This window comes from Rhinopithecus bieti, unplaced genomic scaffold, assembly GCF_001698545.2.
Source record: "Rhinopithecus bieti isolate Rb0 unplaced genomic scaffold, ASM169854v2 scaffold_6717, whole genome shotgun sequence".
NCBI lineage: Eukaryota > Metazoa > Chordata > Mammalia > Primates > Cercopithecidae > Rhinopithecus > Rhinopithecus bieti.
The window spans coordinates 852,880-874,149 of NW_016805334.1; the positions used below are offsets into that span (position 1 = coordinate 852,880).

At 38.4% G+C, this 21,270-nt stretch overlaps 1 protein-coding gene and 1 pseudogene across 2 annotated transcripts in view; one reads left to right on the forward strand and one right to left on the reverse strand.

Moving 5' to 3' along the window:
* The window catches only part of SLC35F4 (solute carrier family 35 member F4), a 291,906-nt gene that overhangs the window by 53,698 nt on the left and 216,938 nt on the right, over positions 1-21,270 (forward strand). The gene's annotated exons all lie outside the window — the stretch shown is intronic.
* LOC108529706 (serine/arginine-rich splicing factor 10-like) overlaps positions 17,736-21,270 on the reverse strand; it is a 158,713-nt pseudogene continuing 155,178 nt past the window's right edge.

The window sequence follows — 21,270 nt, forward strand, 5'->3', positions numbered from 1 at the left end:
GAGGGGCACAGTTTGGGTTCCAGCTGGGCCACACTTTATCTGTAGTGCAGATTTACACTTGCTTTGGATGTGAAATCTAAAAGAGCCCAGCAGACATGACACCACCCAAGCTATATTTAGGAAGTTTTAATAGCCTGGCTTGGTGGTATCCCTCAGGGAATACACATCAGTGATTAGCTAGTGTCACTGCTGCTCCACTGGTGGGCAATCGCAATAGCAAGACATTTTTCTTCTCTAAAATGAATTTCTAAGTCAAATTCATAGCAAACTCAGACATTTGACCTTATTATTCCTTTTTTTTTTTTTTTTTTTTTTTTTAAGAAACAGAATCTTGGTGTCTCACCCAGGCTGGAGTGCAGTGGCATGATCATAACTCACTGCAGCCTCAAACGTCTGGGCTCCAGCGATCCTCCTGCCTTAGCCTCCCAAGTAGCTGGGATTACAGGCGTGCTCCACCATGCCCAGCTAATTTTTAAATTTTTTTGTAGAGACAGGGTCTCACTATTATGCCCAGGCTGATCTCAAACTTACTATTTAAATTGGAGAATGTTTACTGCAGAGTTAACTCACTCCCACTTGACTGTCGCTTGCCTCGTGAAAACTCTACGTGCACATCCCACGTCTGCTAGCCATCATTTTTGTTATGCAATGTTCTGTCCATCTTCCAGAGTTTCCTCTTTTTGTATTTATTTTCTTCACATCTTCCTTTTCTCTTTAGAAAACAAAGAAAACAGCTGTGAAGGTGCTTTAAAAGCTAAAAGCACTTTAGAAACTGAAAACACATGCAGAATACCACGTCTTCCACATCTGTGGTGGTCCTTTAAAGGTGGGGAGGGGAAGGGCTATTTGTTCAGTATCTATTAAACGCCAGGCACTGATTGTTTTAGACCTCTTGGTATACATTTTATTTAATTCTCATAATACCTCTGCGATACCTACTCTGCTTATTCTAGAGCCGAGACAATTGAGGCTCAGAAAGATTATGTAACTTGTCCCATGTGACACAGCTAGTAAGTAGAGATTCTGAATGTGAGCTCACACTGAAATGCTTCATCTTTCCACTCTACCTTTCCCCACCTTTCTAAACGATGGTGCTCAGTTTTGGTGGGAAATGAGGAAAAATTATTCTATTCAAGTGACAAGTATTGTGTAGTTAAGTTCAGAGTAGCTGCTGCCTTGGTTGTAATTCCAGATCCATAATCAAACTTCACTGAATCCTCTCTCCTGCTTAGCTCTGTCAGAGAGGTCTCTGTTACCCAGCGTCCTCTACTTTGAAGTCAGGATATTTATAAGAAATAGGTTTTATTTATTGTCTCAAAAACTGGGATTTGGGACAGAGCTTCCCTTAATAAGTCACTTTGTCACCTGACAATATTAGAATTGCCTAATACTATACAAATCTAGACAAAACATTCATCTGCCTTAGAGGAATTATGAAGTAAGATGGGGCCACAACTTCCAGGTGTGTATAGTCTGAATGATCACTTTCACTTCTACATGGGGCAGAATGAGCCTTTTTCTTTGAGACTAGCCGAGACTTGTGCTATTCAGAGTTCTGACCTCTAAGCTAAGGCCGGGCCTTTTTGCATAGTATTCTCTGAAATACTGCATAGGCCATGAGCAGACACTGATAAGGTCAAAGAAGGGGCTAGACAGCTTACTATGGACAATCTGACAGCTGTCAGGCACTAGAGACTTTGTTGCAGGAAAATTGGGCTCGCGTGAAACATACCAGGTGTTGATACTAAGGACGGTGAGAAGAGAGGCTAAAAGTGAGGACAGCCAGTGATGGTGTCAGCAATAATTTTGAGGGACTCCCTGTCCCATAATCTCCATCAACTTTTCTAAACTGCTGTAAACAAACAAAAAGTAAAATTATGAAAACCCACAGAGATACACACAATAGAAAATGTAAGCTTCAAATGCTCCTTAGAACCAGAAAGGACGGTACTATCTTATTATAGTACCTATCCAATAAGAATTTTCTTGGCCTTTTACTTCTTCACCCTCACAGCTTCAACCTTGGGTGGGACACAGGTCAGAAACAACAGCTGGTAAGTGTGGGGAGCAAGAAGTTAGCACAGGTGTTAACAATGCCTCCTTCCCTAAGATGGGGGACTAGCAGGCTGCTGGCTCGGGATGGAGGAGGGGCATGTGACAGGGAGAAGTCGCAACTGTGAATGATGATTGGTCTGGTGATGACTGCATCCAACTAAACATATTTCAATATTGAGTTAAGACTACAATACTGATTTAAAATGACAGTAGATCATTCTTTTACTTAAGCATGACCACAAAAGTCAGGGTTAAGGGAAGAACCTGACCAGGTTTAAAGAGAGTGGAAAAAAACAAGTTTTATGATTAAATCCCATGAGTCCTGCTTATTCAATGTGCCAGTTATAGTGAAGGACTGGCAGAAAGAGAAAACCCATTAAGTTACAGAGCAGAGTTTGCTGGAAGATGACTCGGTATGATGCAGCCTTTGATTAATTTTGTCAGCTTCCGGAAGCACATTTTAAAGAAAGAATAATTAAGCCATGTGGGACACTGTCTCTGATAACAGTGTTTACCAAATAATGGTCATTTTAAGGGAATCACAGAAGAACAATTTTTAAATATCAAGAGTTAAGCATTTGCTATAAGACTATATTAATTAGAATAAACTGCTGTAATCAAGAACCTCAAAATCTATGAGTTAAGACAGTAAAAGGTGATTTCTCACCTCACACCATGGTTTAATGTAGGCTTTGATGGGGATGGATCTTCTGTACCACAGTCAGTCAGGGAATCAGACCCCTATTTGGGGCTTTAGGTTCTTCTGGGTCCTGGAGTCTGCTTCTTCTAGCCACTGCACAGAGCAAAAGAGGGCATGGAGTTATTTAAAGGCCGGGACTGCAAGTGCCATGAATCACTTCTACTAATAGTCTATTGGCCAGAAGTCAGTCACATAATTCCCACCATAACTGCGAGAAAGCTGGGAAAAATGTATCCTAGGCTGTGTGACTAGGAGGGCAAAGAGAAAACGGGGATGGGGTGGTGGGGGGAGGGAGAGACACTTAACACTGTCTCCCTTACATGCAAACTTTATGAAAACAATAGCCTATCAAAGCCTTGGTTTCACAGATACAGTGTTATTGCTTAGGTGAAACTGAAGTGGTAGAGCCAAGAACTGTAATTCACTTTCTGCTGACCACATGGATCACTTGGAGGCAGGTTCCTGGTGGGATAAAAGGTGTGGGGATGCATAGGAGGAATACAAATCATTACCAAAAAGACATTGAAGAATGTGACTGGGCAAAAAATGCCACTATGTAAATTCAGAATGATTTAGGGCTGTTCAACCTCCTGTAGATTTCTGCTCAGTACATACAAAAAAAGAAGAAAAATGGAGTAAAATCCTTTTTCCCTTCAGGGCACTTCCCTCTAATTAGTCTTAAAGCCACTTAAAATGAAGTTGTTGATACTGACTTTTCAGCAGTTAATTTCTTCGTGAGAAAAAAATTTTCTTTTTGAGACGGAGTCTTGCTCTGTCCACCTAGGCTGGAGTGCAGGGGTGCCATCATGGCTCACTGCAGCCTTGACCTCCTGGACTCAAGTCATCCTCTTGCCTGAGTCTCTTGACTAGCTGGCACTGCAGTTTTGCACCACGACACCCAGATAATGGCTTTTTAATTTAATTTTTTGTAGAAATGGGATCTTGCCATGTTGCACAAGCTGGAGAAAGAATTTTCAGGAGTATATTTTTATAAATCAAGTGGCTATTACTCTGTGTATTTCATTTTAATTTTAAATTTTGATTTTGTTACCAACTAATCATTAACAGTTATTTTGGCACAAAGAAAACAGAATTTCCAGGTGTGAGTTTTGTTAATCAATTAGTATTATGTTTGCATTTTATTTTGATTTTTATAATGTGATAACATTCATGTCTTTTGACTGTCTTTGTCATGATCACTTTCTATATTTGTGGTGGGTCAGAGGTGACCATGGAGCCAGCACACGTGGAGCAGATTCCAGTTGCTGTTTGACTTTGAGCCAAATTGCTAATCTTTCCATGCATCAGTTTTCTCATCTCCAAAATTATAGCAATAATAATACCTACCTCATAGGATTGTTGTGAGAATTAAAAGAATTAATATTTATAAAGCATTTATAATTGTGCCTGATATGGCTTGGCTGTGTTACCACCCAACTCTCATCTTGAATTGTAGTTCCCATTATCCCCAGGTGTCATGGGAAGGACCTGGTGGGAGGTAACTGAATCATGGGGGCAGGTTTTCTTGTGCTGTTTTCATGATAATGAATAAGTCTCACAAGAGCTGATGGTTTTATAAAGGGCAGTTTCCCTGCACACTTTCTCTTGTCTGCTGCCATGTAAAACATGCCTTTGCTCCTCCTTTGCCTTCCACCATGATTGTGAGGCCTCCTCGGCCATGTAGAACTGTGAATCTATAAACCTCTTTTTCTTTATAAATTACCCAGTCTCAGGTATGTCTTTATTAGCAGCATGAGGACAGACTAATACAGTGCCTGGCAAGTAAAAATAAATGAACCTTTTAAAAGAAAAAAAAACAGTAATAAATAATAATATAAGTGGTAGAGTGATACGGCCAGAAATTGTGATGTCGGTAAGCAAATTTTTCAATGGAATTCACTGTCTTATGTGATGATTGATGGCTTCCTTATAAATCAATCAGTAGATGTGGCTTGGAGTTTTTTCAAATCAATCAGTACTGAATGAAAACTCTTCCTCTGAGAGCAAGTATAGTGTTTTGCTACAGCCCTGTTGGAACAAAACTTCGCTAAAAATGGTGCTCAAAGAGGCTTGGTTTCTCAACAAGTTGAGATGTAAAACAGCATAAAGATGGGGCCAAAAATGGCCTGTTTCCTGCTGGGAGGCAGGAGGGAGGTAATGGCTTTGGCTCTCTTGGCTCTGTGGGTTGCTAACAGGGGAAGCTCTGAGTTAGGCAGAACTACCTGGCCCCACCCAGGTAGCACTGGCTGGGGCAGAATTCCCCTCTAGGAGGAGGGTGAAGGCTTTGGATGTAAAGGAGCAGAGATAACTCGTGCTCTCAAGAGGAAGAATAGTCAAGCTAACTGGAGCATACCTTTTCCATTCAGCCTGAATTTACTAATCCTATTTGTCACTCTTCTTCCTCAAAATAGAGTAAGTAAAATGGGCAGAAAATGGAAAACTACTATTTTACTACTAATTTTAATGTTTCTAGATTTTAAATGCATAAAATTATCAATGATTAAGAGTATGTGTTATTTTCTGAAGCTAAAAGACAATAGCAAGAGTTATTTATTTATGCTTTGTTCTGATAAGCTTATTATTATCAGGCAATGGGATTGAATGTCACATTTTTGCAGAATGTTTAACAATAGTTATTAGTAGCAATTCCTCACAAAGCCAAGTTGGAAGTAGTTTTATTTTTCCAAATGTTTGCTTTGGAAATAAAAACACTAAATATTGATTTATTCAAAATTACATTTGCAATGTAGGAATTTTGATTTAAAAAAAAACCATTTTCTCCATACAACCCAGTGGTAACATATTTTCAGGCTTTTAATGTTTGTTAAATCAAACAAACCCAAGAAACATTCATAAATCAGTGAGTGTCTAACAGAAATTATATTTTACTCTGTGTGACCCTAGGAAAATCATTTCATATTTCTATATTCTCCTTGTCTTTGAAGAAATAAAGATCATGATATTCTATTAAATAAAATCATTGAAGCTATCTGGAAGAAAGAGCATGCTAACTTTTTTTTGAGATTACAAAATTTACAATTTATTTTAATATAACTTTTGAGGCAGGCCACTATATTTGGCTGAAAATAATTAAAATTTGGAGATATGATTGGTGGTGTTTGGGACACAATATTTTTACGTCCTTGCTAATGTCAAAATTTCCTTGGTTTTACAGTAATAAAATAGCACCTTTATTTTTAATGACTATACTATAAGGCCATGTCAACTCTTTTGTAGAGATTATAACATTTCATTGCTCTGGTTAGCAATTTACTTTAAAAATGCAGCTGTAATTTTAGCTGTGGGAACAAACATTTGCGTTGTTGCTAATTCACAAAACTTTTGAAGATGAGATATCTTTATTGCAATATTCATTTGCTTTTCACCTTTTTTGGTAAGGATGTGAGAGAAGACAGAAAAAGGAGGCATACAAAATGGAACACTACATTTTGTAAAACAAATTTGTCATTTAGGAAATGTAATTTCCAGTGGTATTTTATTTGAATAGTGCATATTCAATATGAAAATATGGAAAATGTGGAAAATAGAAATAAAATATTTTATCATCCAAGTGTTTCATCACTTAAAGACAACATGTTAACAATTCTGAGAATATTCAAAACCTGGTTTTCTAGTGCCTTTTCTTTTTACATTGTTGTGATCTTACTTTGGATACTACTTTGCATGCTGCTTTTTTCATTTAACATTACAGCATAAGCAATTTATAGATGATTGCAAATTTTAACAAACTTTTTTTTCTTTCAAGTTCAAGGGTACATGTGCAGGATGTGCAGGTTTGTTAGATAGGTAAATGTGTGCCATGGTAGTTTGCTGCACAGATCATCCCATCACCTAAGTATTAAGCCCAGCATCCATTAGCTATTCCTGATGCTCTCTCTCCCCATATTCCCCACTCCAACAGGCCCTAGTGTGTGTTGTTCCCCCAGCCATGTATCCATGTGTTCTCATCATTCAGCTCCCACTTATAAGTAAGAACACTGGGTGTTTGGTTTTCTATTCCTGCTTTAGTTTGCCGAGGATAATGGCTTCCAACTCCATCCATGTCCCAGCAAAGGACAAGATCTTGTTCTTTTTATGGCTGCATAGTATTCCATGGTGTATATGTACCACATTTTCTTTGTGCAGTCTATTATTGATGGGCATTTAGGCTGATTTCATATCTTTCCTATTGTAAATCGTGCTGCAATGAACATATGCGTGCATGTATCTTTATAATATAACGACTTCTATTCCTTTGGGTATATACCCAGTAATGGGATTGCTGGGTCACATAGTATTTCTGGTTCTAGGTCTTTGAGGAATTACCACACTGTTTTCCACAATGGTTGAACTAGTTTACACTTCCACCAACAGTGTAAAAGTATTCCTTTTTCTCCACAACCTTGCCAGCATCTGTTGTTTTTTTGACTTCAGTAATAGCCACTCTGACTGGTATGAGATGGTATCTCATTGTGGTTTTGATTTGCATTTCTCTAATGATCAGTGATGTTGAGCTTTTTTTCATATGTTTGTTGGCCACATGTATGTCTTCCTTTGAGAAGTGTCTGTTCATGTCCATTGCAAACTTTTCAATGGAGTTGTTTGTTTTTGTCTTGTAAATTTGTTTAAATTTCTCTTGTAGACTCTCGATATTAGACCTTTGTGAGATGGATATATTGCAAAAATTTTCTCCCATTCTTTAGGTTGTCTGTTCACTCTGATGATAGTTTCTTTTGCTGTGCAGAAGCTCTAGTTTAATTAGACCCCATTTGTCAATTTTTGCTTTTGTTGCAATTGCTTTTGGCATTTTCATCATGAAATCTTTGCCTGTGCCTATGTTCTGAATGGTATTGCCTAGGTTTTCTTCTAGAGTTTTTATAGTTTTGGGTTTTACCTTTAAGTCTTTAATCCATCTTGAGGTAATTTTTATATAAGGTGTAAGGAAGGGGTCCAGTTTCAATTTTCTGCATATGGCCAGCCAGCTCTTCCAGCATCATTTATTAAATAGGGAGTCCTTTCCCCATTGCTTGTTTTTGTGAGCTTGTTGAAGGTCAGATGGTTGTAGGTGTGCAGCCTTATTTCTGAGTTCTCTATTCTGTTCTATTGGTTTATGTGTCTGTTTTTGTACCAGTACCTTGCTGTTTTGGTTACTGTAGCATTGTAGTATAGTATAAAGTTGGGTAGTATGATGCTTCCAGCTTTGTTCTTTTTGCTTAGGACTGTCTTTGGTATCCGGGCTCTTTTCTGGTTCCATATGAATTTTTAAATAGCTTTTTTTGTAATTATGTGAAGAATGTCAATGGTTGTTTAATGGGAATAACACTGAATCTGTAAATTACCTTGGGCAGTATGACCATTTCCACAATATTGTTTCTTCCTATCCACGAGCATGAAATGTTTCTCCATTTGTTTGTGTCCTCTCTGATTTCTTTGAGCACTGGTTTGTAGTTCTCCTCAAAGAAGTCCTTCACTTCCCTTGTTAGTTGTATCCCTAGGTATTTTATTCTTTTTGTAACAATTGTGAATGGGAGTTCATTAATGATTTGGCTTTGCTTGCCTGTTGTTGGTGTATAGCAATGCTAGTGATTTTTGCACAATCATTTTGTATCCTGAGACTTTGCTGAAGTTGCTTATCAGCTTAAGAAGCTGTTGGGACTGGGTGTAGTGACTCACGTCTGTAATCCTAGTGCTTTGGGAGGCTGAAGTGGATGGGTCACCTGAGGTCAGGAGTTTGAGGCCAGCCTGGCCAATGTGGTGAAACCCCATCTCTACTAAAAATACAAAAATTAGCCAAGCATGGTGGCAAGCGCCTGTAATCCCAGTTACTCAGGAGGCTGAGGCAGGAGAATTGCTTGAACCCAGGAGGCGAAAGTTGCAGTGAGCCGAGATAGTGCCATTGTATTCCAGTCTGGGTAACAAGAGTGAAAGTCCATCTCAAAAAAAAAAAAAAAAAGAAGCTTTTGGGCTGAGACAATGGGGTTTTCTGGGTATAGGATCATGTCATCTGCAAATAAAAATAATTTGACTTCCTCTCTTCCTATGTGAATACTCTTTACTTATTTCTCTTGCCTGCTTGCCCTGGTCAGAACTTCTAATACTATGTTGAATAGGAGTGGTGAGAGAGGGCATCCTTGTCTTGTGCAAGTTTTCAAGGAGAATGCTTCCAGCTTTTGCCCATTCAGTATGATATTGACTGGGTTTGTCAAAGATGGCTTTTATTATTTTGTGTTATGTTCCTTCAGTACCTAGTTTGTTGAGAGTTTTCAACATGAAGGGGTGCTTGATTTTATCAAAGGCCTTTTCTGCATCTATTGAGATAATCATGTAGTTTTTGCCTTTAGTTATATTTATGTGATGAATCACATTTATTGATTGCGTATGTTAAACCAACCTTGAATCCTGGGGATGAAGACAACTTGATCGTGGTGGATAAGCTTTTTGATGTGCCGCTGGATTGTTTGCCAGTATTTTATTGAGGATTTTTGCGTCAATGTTCATCAAGGATATTGGCCTGGAATTTCCTTTTTTTTTTTTTCTTTTGTATCTTTGCCAGGTTTTGGTATCAGGATGATGCTGGCCTCATCAAATGAGTTAAGCAGGAGTCCCTCCTTTTCAACTTTTTGGAATAGTTTCAGTAGAAATGATACAAGCTCTTTGTATTTCTGGTGGAATTCAGCTGTGAATCCTTCTGGTCTTGGGCGTTTTTTGCTTGGTAGGCTACTTATTACTGCCTCAATTTCAGAATTTGTTATTGGTGTATTCTGGAATTCAATTTCTTCCTGGCTCAGTCTTGGGAGGGTGTATGTGTCCAGGAATTTATCTATTTCTTTTGTATTTTTTAGTTTATGTGCATAGAAGTATTTACAGCATTCTCTGATGGTTGTTTCTATTTCTGTGGGGTCAGTGGTAATGTCCCCTTTATCATTTCTGATTGTGTTTATTTGAGTCTTCTCTCTTTTCTTCTTTATTAGTCTAGCTAGCAGTCTATTTTATTAATTTTTTTCAAGAGCCAACTCCTGGATTCATTGATGTTTTTCAAAGGGGTTTTTGTGTCTCTGTCTCCTTGAGTTCAGCTCTGATCTTGGTTATTTCTTGTCTTCTGCTAGCTTTGGGGTTTGCTTTTGGTTCTCTAGTTATAGTTGAGATGTTAGGTTGTTGAGATCTTTCTAGCTTTTTGATATGGTCATTTGGTGCTATAAGTATCCCTCTTAACACTTCTTTGGCTATATCCCAGAGATTCTGGTACACTATCTTTTTGTTCTGTTAGTTTCAAAGAACTTCTTGATTTCTGCCTTAATTTTATTCTTTACCTAAGAATCATTCAGGAGTAGGTTGTTCAATTTTTATGTAGTTGTGTGATTTTGAGTGAGTTTCTTTTTTTTTTTTTATAGGAGAATGTAACTTTATTTTCTTTTTTCTTTTTTTCTTTTTTTTCTTTTTTTAATTTTTTTTTAAATTATACTTTAAGTTCTAGGGTGCATGTGCATAATGTGCAGGTTTGTTACATATGTATACTTGTGCCATGTTGGTGTGCTGCACCCATCAACTTGTCAGCTTCTTGAGTTCTAATTTAATTGTGCTGTGGTCTGAGAGACTATTTGTTATGATTTCAGTTCTTTTGCATTTGCTAAGGAGTGTTTTACTTCAAATTATGTGATTAATTTTAAAATAAGTTCCATGTGGTAATGAGAAGAATGTATATTCTGTTGTTTTTGGGTGGAGAGTTCTGTGGATATCTATCAGGTCTACTTGATGCAGAGCTGAGTTCAGGTCCTGAATATTTTTGTTAATTTTGTGTTTCTATGATCTAACATGGTCAGTGAGATGTGAAAGCCTCCCACTATTATTGTGTGGGAGTCTAAGTCTGTTTGTAGGTCTCTAAGAACTTGCTTTATGAATCTGAGTGCTTCTCTATTGGGTGCATATATATTTACGATAGTTGGCTCTTCTTGTTGAATTGAACCCTTTACCTTCATATAATTCCCTTCTTTGCCTTTTCTGATCTTTTATTGGTTTAATATCTGTTTTGTCAGAAACTAGGATTGTGACCCCTGCTTTTTTCTGTTTTCCAGTTGCTTGGTAAATTTTCCTCCATCCCTTTATTTTGAGCCTATGTGTGTCTTTGCACGTGAGGTGGGTCTTGGCTGTATCCAGCTTGCCATCCTGTGTCTTTTAAAGGGGGCATTTAGCCCATTTACATTTGAAGTTAGTATTGTTAGGTGTGCTTTTGTCACCATGACGCTAGCTGGTTATTTTTCAGACTTGTTTATGTGGTTGCTTTGCAGTGTCACTGGTTTGTGTGCTTCAGGGTGTTTTTGTAGTGGCTTTGTAATGGTTTTCCTTTCCATATTTAGTGCTTCCTTCAGGAGCTCCTGCAAGGCAGGCCTGGTGGTGATAAATTCCCTAAGTATTTGCCTGTCTGGAAAGGATCTTATTTCTCCTTCACTTACGAAGCTTAGTTTGACTGGATATGAAATTCTGGTTTGGAAATTCTTTTCTTTAAGAATGTTTTTATTTATTTTATTTTTTATTTATTTATTTTTTTTAGGAGCAAAACTGCAAGTTTATTTTGGTCACCTAAGGTGTGGGGAAGAGGTCTGTCAGCCTCCGGCAAAGAAGGCCGACAGAGCCCCCCGGTGGGGCTCTCGGACCGAGTTCCCGCAGTCCTGACATCCCGACAGGAGTGGAGGACTGAGGAAGGAATGTTAAATGTTGGTCCCCAATCTCTTCTGGCTTGTAGGGTTTCTGCTGAGAGGTTCACTGTTAGTCTGATGGGGGTTTCCCTTTGTAGGTGGCCCAGGCTTTCTGGCTGCCCTTAATATTTTTCCTTTCATTTTGACCTTGGAGAATCTGATGATTATGTGTCTTGGGGCTGATCTTCTCATGGAGTATCTTACTGGGGTTCTCTGCATTTTCTGAATTTGAATGTTGGCCTGTCTTGCTAGGTTGGGGAAGTTCTTCTGGATGATATCCTGAAGCATGTTTTCTAACTTGGTTCCATTCTCCCTATCTCTTTCAGGTACCCCAATCAATCATACGTTCAGTCTCTTTACATAATCCCACATTTCTCGGAGATTTTGTTTATTCCTTTTCATTCTTTTTTCTCTATTCTTGTCTGCCTGTCTTATTTCAGATAATCTTCAACAAGCTCTGAGATTTTTTTCCTCCACTTGGTCCATTTTACTATTGATACTTGTGATTGCGTTGTGATGTTCTTGCATTGCATTTTTCAGTTCCATCAGGTTGCTTACGTTGCTTTCTAAACTGGTTATTCTGGCTATCAGCTCCTGCATTGTTTTATCATGATCCTTAGCTTCTTTGCATTGGGTTACAACATGCTCCTTCAGCTCAGTGAAGTTTGTTATTAACCCCCTTCTGAAGCCTACTTCTGTCAATTCAGCCATCTCAGCCTCAGTCCAGTTCTGTGCCCTTGCGGGTTAGGTGTTGTGGTCATTTGGAGAAGAGGCACTCTGGCTTGTTGAGTTTTTAGCCTTTTTTGCCTTGATTCTTCCTCATCTTTGTAGGCTTATCTGCCTTCAGTCTTTGAAGTGGCTGACCTTTGAATGAGGTTTCTGTGGGATCATTTTTGTTGATGTTGTTGTTGTTTTCTGTTCGTTTTTCTTTTAACAGTCAGGCCACTTTACTGTAGGACTGCTGCAGTTTGCTGGGGATCCGTCCAGACCCCAGTTGCCTTGGTTTCTCCTGTACCTGGAGATATTACCAGTGAAGGCTGTCAAACAGCAAAGATGGCAGCCAGATCCTTCCTCTGGAAGCTCTGTCCCAGTGAGGTACTGACAAGTTGCTAGCCCAAACATACCTGTAGGAGGTGACTGGAGACCCCTGTTGGGAAGTCTCACCCAGTCAGGAGGAATGGGATTGGGGTCCAGCTTAAAGAAGCCGTCTGGCCACTGCTGGCAAGGCAGCTGTGTTAGGTTATGTGGGACCCTTCCTTGTCTGAACCGTTTGTATTCTCCACAGCTGGCAGGCTGGAAAAGCTGAGTTGACTGAACCGCAGAGATGGTGTCTGCACCTCCCCCTCAGAGCTCCATCTCAGGGAGAGATCAGAGCTCTGTCCATAGAACTTTTGCTGGAGTGGCTGAAGCCCCCATAGGAAGGTCCTGCCCAGTGAGGAGGAATGGATTGGGATCTTGCTTAAAGAAGCATCCTGACCATGATCTGGCAAGGCAGCTGTGCTGCATTGAGGGGGACCCTTCCTCATTTTGATGATTTGTATTCTCCAAAGCTGGTGGGCTGAAGCAGCTGAGTCTACTGAACCACAGAGATGGTGGCCACCCCTCCCCCTAGGAGCTCCACTGGTCTCAGGCAGATTCCAGCCTGTTGCCATTGGCTGGCTGGAATTCCAAGCCAGTGGGTCTTAACTTGTGAGGTGCTTGGAAGCGGGGCCTGCAGAACGATGCTGTGTGGCTCCCTGGATTCAGCCCCCTTCCTAGGGATATGTACAGACGGGTCTGCCACCTCGCTGGGAATCCTGGGGCCAGAGTAGGTAAAAGTCCTAGATCTCTGTGTATGTTTGAGTGTCTGCTCTGCCGAGACTCCACACAGCTCTGTGTATTGGACCCAAGGCCCTGGTGGCATGGGCTTACCAGGGGTTCCCCTGATCCATGGGTTGCAAAGATCTGTGGAAGAAGCATGGTTTCCTGGGTGGAGCTGCACAATCACTGCTTCCTTTGGCTGGGGATGGGGGTTTCTTTGGCTCCAAGCAGCTCCTAGGTGGGCCCCGGCTTTTCTTTGTTCTTTGTGGATTAAGTTGTTTGCCTAGTCAGTCCCAGTGCAAGAACCTGGATATTTCAGTTGAAGGTGCAGAATTTATTTGCAGCCTTTCATTCCTGTGAGCGCTATGGACCACGGCTGCTTCTAACTGGACATCTTGGATCAATCCCAAACTTTGTTTTAATTGGCTATGTAATCTATTATCAAGTGGTAAAAATAGCAGATACTTCATTCTTAGCGTGAGTGGTGCTCTGATATTGACTGAGTTTTTGGAGCTTAGCTTCGCTGCTTCATTTATTCTCTGCTTCTCTCTAGTTTTTAAACAAAACTAAGTGGCTAAACCTAAGACCTTGCTGCATTTACTGTAAAAGCCCTAAATTTGGCTGAGCAGGACCTGCCGCTGGCTCCAATAGAGAAGCATAACAATCAAATGGCAACATTTATCACTTAATTACAGAACAGATATGTGCACATTTCCTATAAAGTTGATTTGTTAAGATTTAGTAGCTTCTGGATCCTAGGAGAAATACTGAAACATTGTCTCTTCAGCAGGTGTGTGCTCGACAGCATCAAACTTATGAGATACATCTGTAGCATTCCCTGGCTCAGATAATATGACAGGATAGTATATGGTAGTTTGTGAAAACAAATGGTCTGAAGGAAATTTCAGAATTGCTTAGATTTTTAAACTAGTTTTACCTTCTACCCAGTTAACGCCTAATTAAGGTCATCAAGCTAACCATATATGGTTATTAATTATGTTTATTTAAAATTGAGTACAGAGGATCCTGTTGTTGTTAGTGTATGGTTTTAAAATTGTCACTGTCATTTTTACACACTTGTGACCATGTTGAGTACACTTCATTCCAGGTTCTATGATACCTAACTAGGTGTTTAGCCTCTCAGGTCCTCTAGGTATTTTCTCCATTTTCAATACGTTATTTCCATGTAGACTGCATTTGTCAGCTGTTGTTGTAATAATGCTATGTAATGACCCTTAAACCTCAGTGGTCTATCACAAAATAATTTTAAAAAATTTATTTATTATTATTATTATTATTATTATTATTATTATTTTTTGCACTCATGGGTCTATGGGCTGTTTGATGTTTACCTAGGCTCAGCTGGTGTTGGCTCCAGGCTGCAGGCTTGGTTTAGGACTGCTTCATGGATCTTTTCTGGAGTTCGGGCTGATGAGTGACAACCTATTGTATATTTACCCTCTGGCAATGGCAGGAGGTTAGGAGAGCAACCCAAATGCACAAGCACATTTTACGTCTCTACTTTGTATTACTTTCACTAATATCCTATTGGTCATAGTGAGTTACATGGCCAAGTCCAAGATTAAGGGATGGGGAAGCACATTCCCCATACTGTCAAGATATATGGTGAGGATATAAACTACTACAGGGGAGTGACAAATTGAGAGCAAGAATTCTACTTATCACCCAGTGTTTAAGTTTTGTTTGGAGTTTACAAATTTTTCTCAGTTAATTTCCATTTTTATAAGACATCTGGTCTTTTCTGTGCATTTTTAAATGCCCTTTTCATCATAGATCCTTCTTCCTCAATAGATTTATATAAGTTTTAGGTGCATAGAATATGCCTAAGCTACTTTTCATAGAATGTTTGAGCTGGAAGATATCTTAGAGTTTTAATTCTATTATTTTACAGATAAGGAACTGAAGTCCAAAGAGATGAGGTGACTGGCAGAAGAATACACAGCTAGTCAGTGACAATATATTTTAATGGCAAAGTGGGGATGAGGACATTCTACAATTCCATTCCCTTTTGACCCAGATGTCCTATCTCATTCTGTGCCTCATGAATAATCCTAGTGCTACTTCCCAGGAGGAATCCAGCTGGCCTGCCTATGTTGGAAATGCTGAAAACAGAATCATAAATGACCTGGGGCAGAGGGAACATGAATGAATCCTGCCTGTAAATTGCCCAGCAGGCAGCAAGTGTCCATCCTCTGTTAGCAGAGGTGACGGAACATGGGACTGCTAGACTCGATAAGATTCACAGATCTTCTGAATGTCAAGGTTACTGAGGGTGCCTTTTAAAAATGGTTTTATGAATCCTGGAAGTTGCCGAGAGGTTATGGCAAAAGCTTTTGTGTGCATTTGGGGGCTCGCTTCTGAAAGCCGTTCTGTGTAGGAAGGAGCCATGAAATTAGAAAGTTTTAGCTGATTTGTGCATGTACAAATGCAAATTAATGTGCTTGCATATTTTCACTGAGTGGCAAGAGCACATTCACCTTGTTAGTGTTTACAAAATTGTTAATATTTTAATTAATGTCACCTGTCATCTGAGAGTCCCAGTGAAACTGAATATTTCATTAACATTGGATAATATTTATTGAGGGTTTGTGTGTATGTGTGTTTGTGTGCAAGTGTGTGCTCACGTGAACTCCTTAGCTTGATGTTTAACTACTTCATTGGTTTCTTTCCATCTGCTATGGCCAGGAGGCAGCTATGCCTACTTATTTCATTCTGCATGTATAGTACTTTGGAGTGTTAGAATGACACTATTTACATGAGAATTTGAATCAATGTTTTTAGGAGGAAGAGCTAAAATTCAGTGTTTGGTTTTTGCTGCTAGAGGAGTTCCTTTCACTACCTACTCTGCTCTTAATGCTTTTATCTGTGACTTTTAATATGTTAAATTTATGTGTATTTGAAACAAGTTGCACAAACAGAAATATGTTATCTACCTGTTACCTGATAACACTTCCAACTGTTTGACTGTGACTGTAAAAAGTTGTATACAGATTTTAATCCACAGGTCAGATTAGATGCAGTTCATTCTTTAACTGAGGTAATCAAACAAAGTTCCAAAAATCTGGTGAAAATAGATTATGATTATGTGTCAGATATAAAAACGTGTAATATAGGGTGGATGAAAGTTTTGGAATGAAAAGTCATTCTAAAAGTTGTTCATAAAGACACATGCACACATATGTTCATCACAGCACTATTCACAATGACCAAGACATGGAATCAACCTAGATGCCCACCAGTGGTGGACTGGGTAAAGAAAATGAGGTATATGTACTATGGAATACTATGTAGCCACATAGAAGAATGAAATAATGTTCTTTGCAGCAACATTGATATAGCCGGAGGCCATTATCCTAATTGAATTAATGCAGGAACAGAAGACCAAACACTGCACGTTCTTACTTATAAGTGGGAGCTAAACATTGAGTACATATGGACACAAGGAAACAAGAGACACTGAGGCCTACTTGAGGGTGGAGGGTGGGAGGTGGGTGCGGATTGAAAAACTAGGTATTGGGTACTATGCTTACTACCTGAGTTATGAAATAATTTGTATACCAAACCCTAGTAACATGCAATTCGCCCATGTAACAAACTTGCATATGTACCCCCAAACCTAATATAAAGGTTGGAAAGAAAAAAAAGTGTAAGATTTTGATTACTAATTTTAAATTATTCATAAGTTCATCATATAAATATTTTATACTAGAATATATATCATTCTCATTTATTTAATTCTGTTTGGAAATCAGCTTTGTATTTCCTTGTGTTATTTTTTCAAAGGAGTTTTTGCCATCTACTGACTTCTAGTCCATTGGATTTTCTGGGTGACTTTCCTGTAGCTGATAGTTTCTAGCTGAATGTATAATGTTATAGCATAACTGATTTAGAAATTTTTATCATATTGTATCAAGCAGATTGGCTAAATGATTTTAATATGTAAAGTTGGCCAGAAATTCTGATGACTGACTTTGATATGTTCAGTTAGGTTGTTGGGTGGCAAGCTCTTGAATTTTTTTTTCCTTCCTTATACACATTAGGTTCTTAGTGAATGGTTCCTAAATAAGTAAAGTCTTTTGAGCTTCTTCTAGACTACCAAGGAGAAACTTGAAGGCTGAGCACATACATGAAAATCACAGATGAAACATGAAAGTTTGTTTACCAAGATTTTTCTATTTTTCCATCGATCCAAACCTAGTAAATATTCTGCTTTGTCTGTACATACAAACTGACTAGGAAAGGATATGATTACATTTAATGAAAATACTAGCAACCAACATTTACTGAACATATGCAAAGTCCCAGCATCTGTGATAAGCACACATGAGCTCATTTAAATCCTAGTAACAACCTGTTGAGGAAGGGAGCTAATTTTATCTCTAACATACAGACGAGGAAAATTTGGCTTCCAGAGTTGGGTGTAATTTGTTCCCGGCTATATAACTAATAATTGATGGAGCAGGAATTCAAAACTCAATCTTCTGAATTCCACCAGCATCTTCAAGATTTCTAGTCTTTTCATTAATCTCCAATACCAACCCAATCTTCTGAATTCCACCAGCATCTTCAAGATTTCTGGTCTTTTCATTAATCTCCAATACCAACGCAATCTTCTGAATTCCACCAGCATCTTCAAGATTTCTGGTCTTTTCATTAATCTCCAATACCAACCCAATCTTCTGAATTCAACATCTTCAAGATTTCTGGTCTTTTCATTAATCTTCTCACAATCGACCCTTAAACCAATCTTCAGAATTCAACATGTTGCGACAGACTTTCTGTCTTTTCATAATGCTCATAATCAACCGCAATCTTCTGAATCCACTGCATCTTCTATTTCTGGTCTCCGGGTGTCATTATCTCCAATACCAACACAACTGAATCTACACCAGCATCTTTCAAGATTTCTCGGACATTCAAATCTCCAATACCAACCCAATCCTTCGTTGAATTTCCACCACATCTCAAATTTCTGGTCTTTTCATTAATCCCAAGCCCTACCTCCAATCTTCTGACTTCCACCTGCATCTGTGCAGATTTCTGGTCTCTTCCATTATCTCCCAATACCCAAACACAAATCTCTGATTCCACACAGCATGCTTCAACATTCTGTCCTTAATCTCCAATACCAACCCAATCTTCTGAATTCCACCAGCATCTTCAAGATTTCTGGTCTTTTCATTAATCTCCAATACCAACCCAATCTTCTGAATTCCACCTGCATCTTCAAGATTTCTGGTCTTTTCATTAATCTCCAATACCAATACATATAATAGTTGAATGCTCAAAATGTCATTTTTCCCCAGAAGTATGTTTTATTTGGACACATGAAGCACATATTTTTGAGTCATTTCGTTTACATATTATTTGCAGGGTACTACAGTCATAGCATTTATAGAACATACCCAAAGCACTTTTGTCCCAGGTCAAGTGGACAGAATGACAGAAAAGTTCAAACCCAAAGCGTGAATTAAAATGAATGGAATGCACCCATAGACCCATTCAGTAGTCAAGGCTACTTATAAAAGAGAAAGTAGAAGAACAAGTTTGCTTTTCACCACATCTGTGCCATTATCTATTAATTTTTGACTTGTTAATGGTCATTCTGGCTGGGGTAAGGTGGTATCTCATTGTCATTTTAATTTGCATTTCCCTGATGACCAGTGATGTTGAACATTTTTTCATGTTTCTTGGCCATTTGTATATCTTCTTGTGAGAAATGTCTGTTTATGTTGTTTGCCCACTTTTTCTTGGGATTATTTTTTCTTGCTGATTTCTCTGAGTTCCTTATCAATTCTGAATATTAGTCCTTTGTCAGATGTACAGTTTGCAAATATTTTCTCCCATTCTATAGGTTGTGTGTTTACTCTGTTGAATATTTCTTTTGCTGTGCAGAAGCTTTTTAGTTTAGTTTGGTCTTATTTATTTTGTTGCATTTGTTTTGGGGTCTTAGTCATAAATTCTTTGCCTATGCCAATGTCCAGAAGAGTTTTCCCTAGGTTTCCTTCTAGAATTTTTATGGTTTGGGGTTTTAGATTTAAGTCTTTAACATATCTCAAGCTAATTTTTTATATGATGAAAGATAGGAATCCAGTTTTATTCTTCTGCATTCTTCTACAATTTCCCCAGCACCATTTATTGAATAGCATGTCCTTTCCTCAATTTGTGTTTTTGTGTGCTTTGTCGAAGATCAGTTAGTTGTAAGTATTTGGCTTTATTTCTGGGTTCTCTATTCAGTTCTATTGGTCTATGTGAATGCTTATACACTGGTTTACATAGAGAATGTAAATTAGTACAACCTTTATGGAAAACAGTATGGAGATTTCTCAAAGAACTAAAAGTAGATCTATCATTCAATCCAGCAATTCCACTACTGGGAAATCTACCCAAAAGAAAAGGAGTCATTATGTCAAAAAGACACCTGCACACATATGTTTATTGCAGCACAAATGACAATTGCAAAGATACGGAATCAACAAGATGAATGGATAAAGAAAATGTGGTATACATATGCCATGAAATACTACTCAACCATAAAAAAGAATTCAATAATGTCTTTTGCAGCAATGTGGATGGAACTGGAGGCCATTATCCTAAGCAACTCAGGAACAGAAAACCAAATACCAAATGTTCTTACTTACAAGTGAGAGCTAAGCTATGGGTACACAAAAGCATACAGAACAGTTTAATGGACATTGGAGGCTCAGTAGGTAGAAAGGTAAGAGTGTGGTGAGGGATAAAAAATTACCTATTGGGTACAATATTCAGGTGATGGGTGCACTAAAAGCCCAGTCTTCACCACTGTACCCCTAAAGCAATTGAAATTAAAAAAATGAAAGTTTTAAAAAATGAGCATAAAAAAGATGGAGCAGGTGTTATTTTTCTCAGGTTCACCCCTTTGCTATTAATTCATTTGCATTCTATTACTCAGAGGAGCCTGGGCACATTTTCAGGATTTGGTAAGTTTTGTGATAAGGTGAGGTCAGGCCTTTGGAGAATTTTCTTCTGTTTTCCAGACACCAGCTTCTAACTTTTTGGTTTTGTTTTTTGAGTTACACCCCTTAACTTTGCTGATGTCTTTTAATTTTTAAAATTTTTTAAATGTATTACTTCCATTTTATTAAAATACACTTAATTATAAGTTTGTATGATTTAATTTTCCCCACAAGTTTTTTGGGGTACAGGTGGTATTTGGTTACATGAGTAAGTTCTTTAGTGGTGATTTCTGAGATTTCAGTACAACCATCACCCAAGCAATGAACACTGCACCCAATGTGTAGTCTTTTATCCCTCACCCCCCTCCCACCTTTCCCCTTGAGTCCCCAGAGTCTATTATATCCTTTTTATGCCTTTGTGTCCTCATAGCTTAACTCCCACTTATAAGTGAGAACACAAGATGTTTGGTTTTCCATATCTGAGTTATTTCACTTAGAATAATGGTCTCCAACTTCATCCAGGTTGTTGCCAATGCCATTATTTCATTCCTTTTTATGGCTAAGTAGTATTCCATGGTATGTGTGTGTATATATATGTATCACATTTTCTTTATCCACTCATTGGTTGATTGGCATTTAGGCTGGTTCCGTAATTTTTGCAGTTGCAAATTGTGCTGCTATAAACATGCATGTGCAAGTGTCTTTTTCATGTAATGACTTATTTTCCTCTGGGTAGAGACGGAGTAGTGGGATTGATGGATCAAATGGTAGTTCTACTTTTAGTTATTTCAGGAATCTCCACACTGTTTTCCATAGTGGCTGCACTAGTTTACATTCCTACCAGCAATGTAGAAGGGTTCACTGATCACCACATCCATGCCAACATCTACTGTTTTTTATTTTTTGATTATAGATATTCTTGCAGGAGTGAGGTGGTATCGCATTGTTGTTTTGATTTGCATTTTCCCTGATCATTAGCAATGAGTATTTTTTCATATGTTTGCTGGCCATTCGTATATCTTCCTTTTTTAAAAAAATTATACTTTAAGTTCTGGGATACATGTGC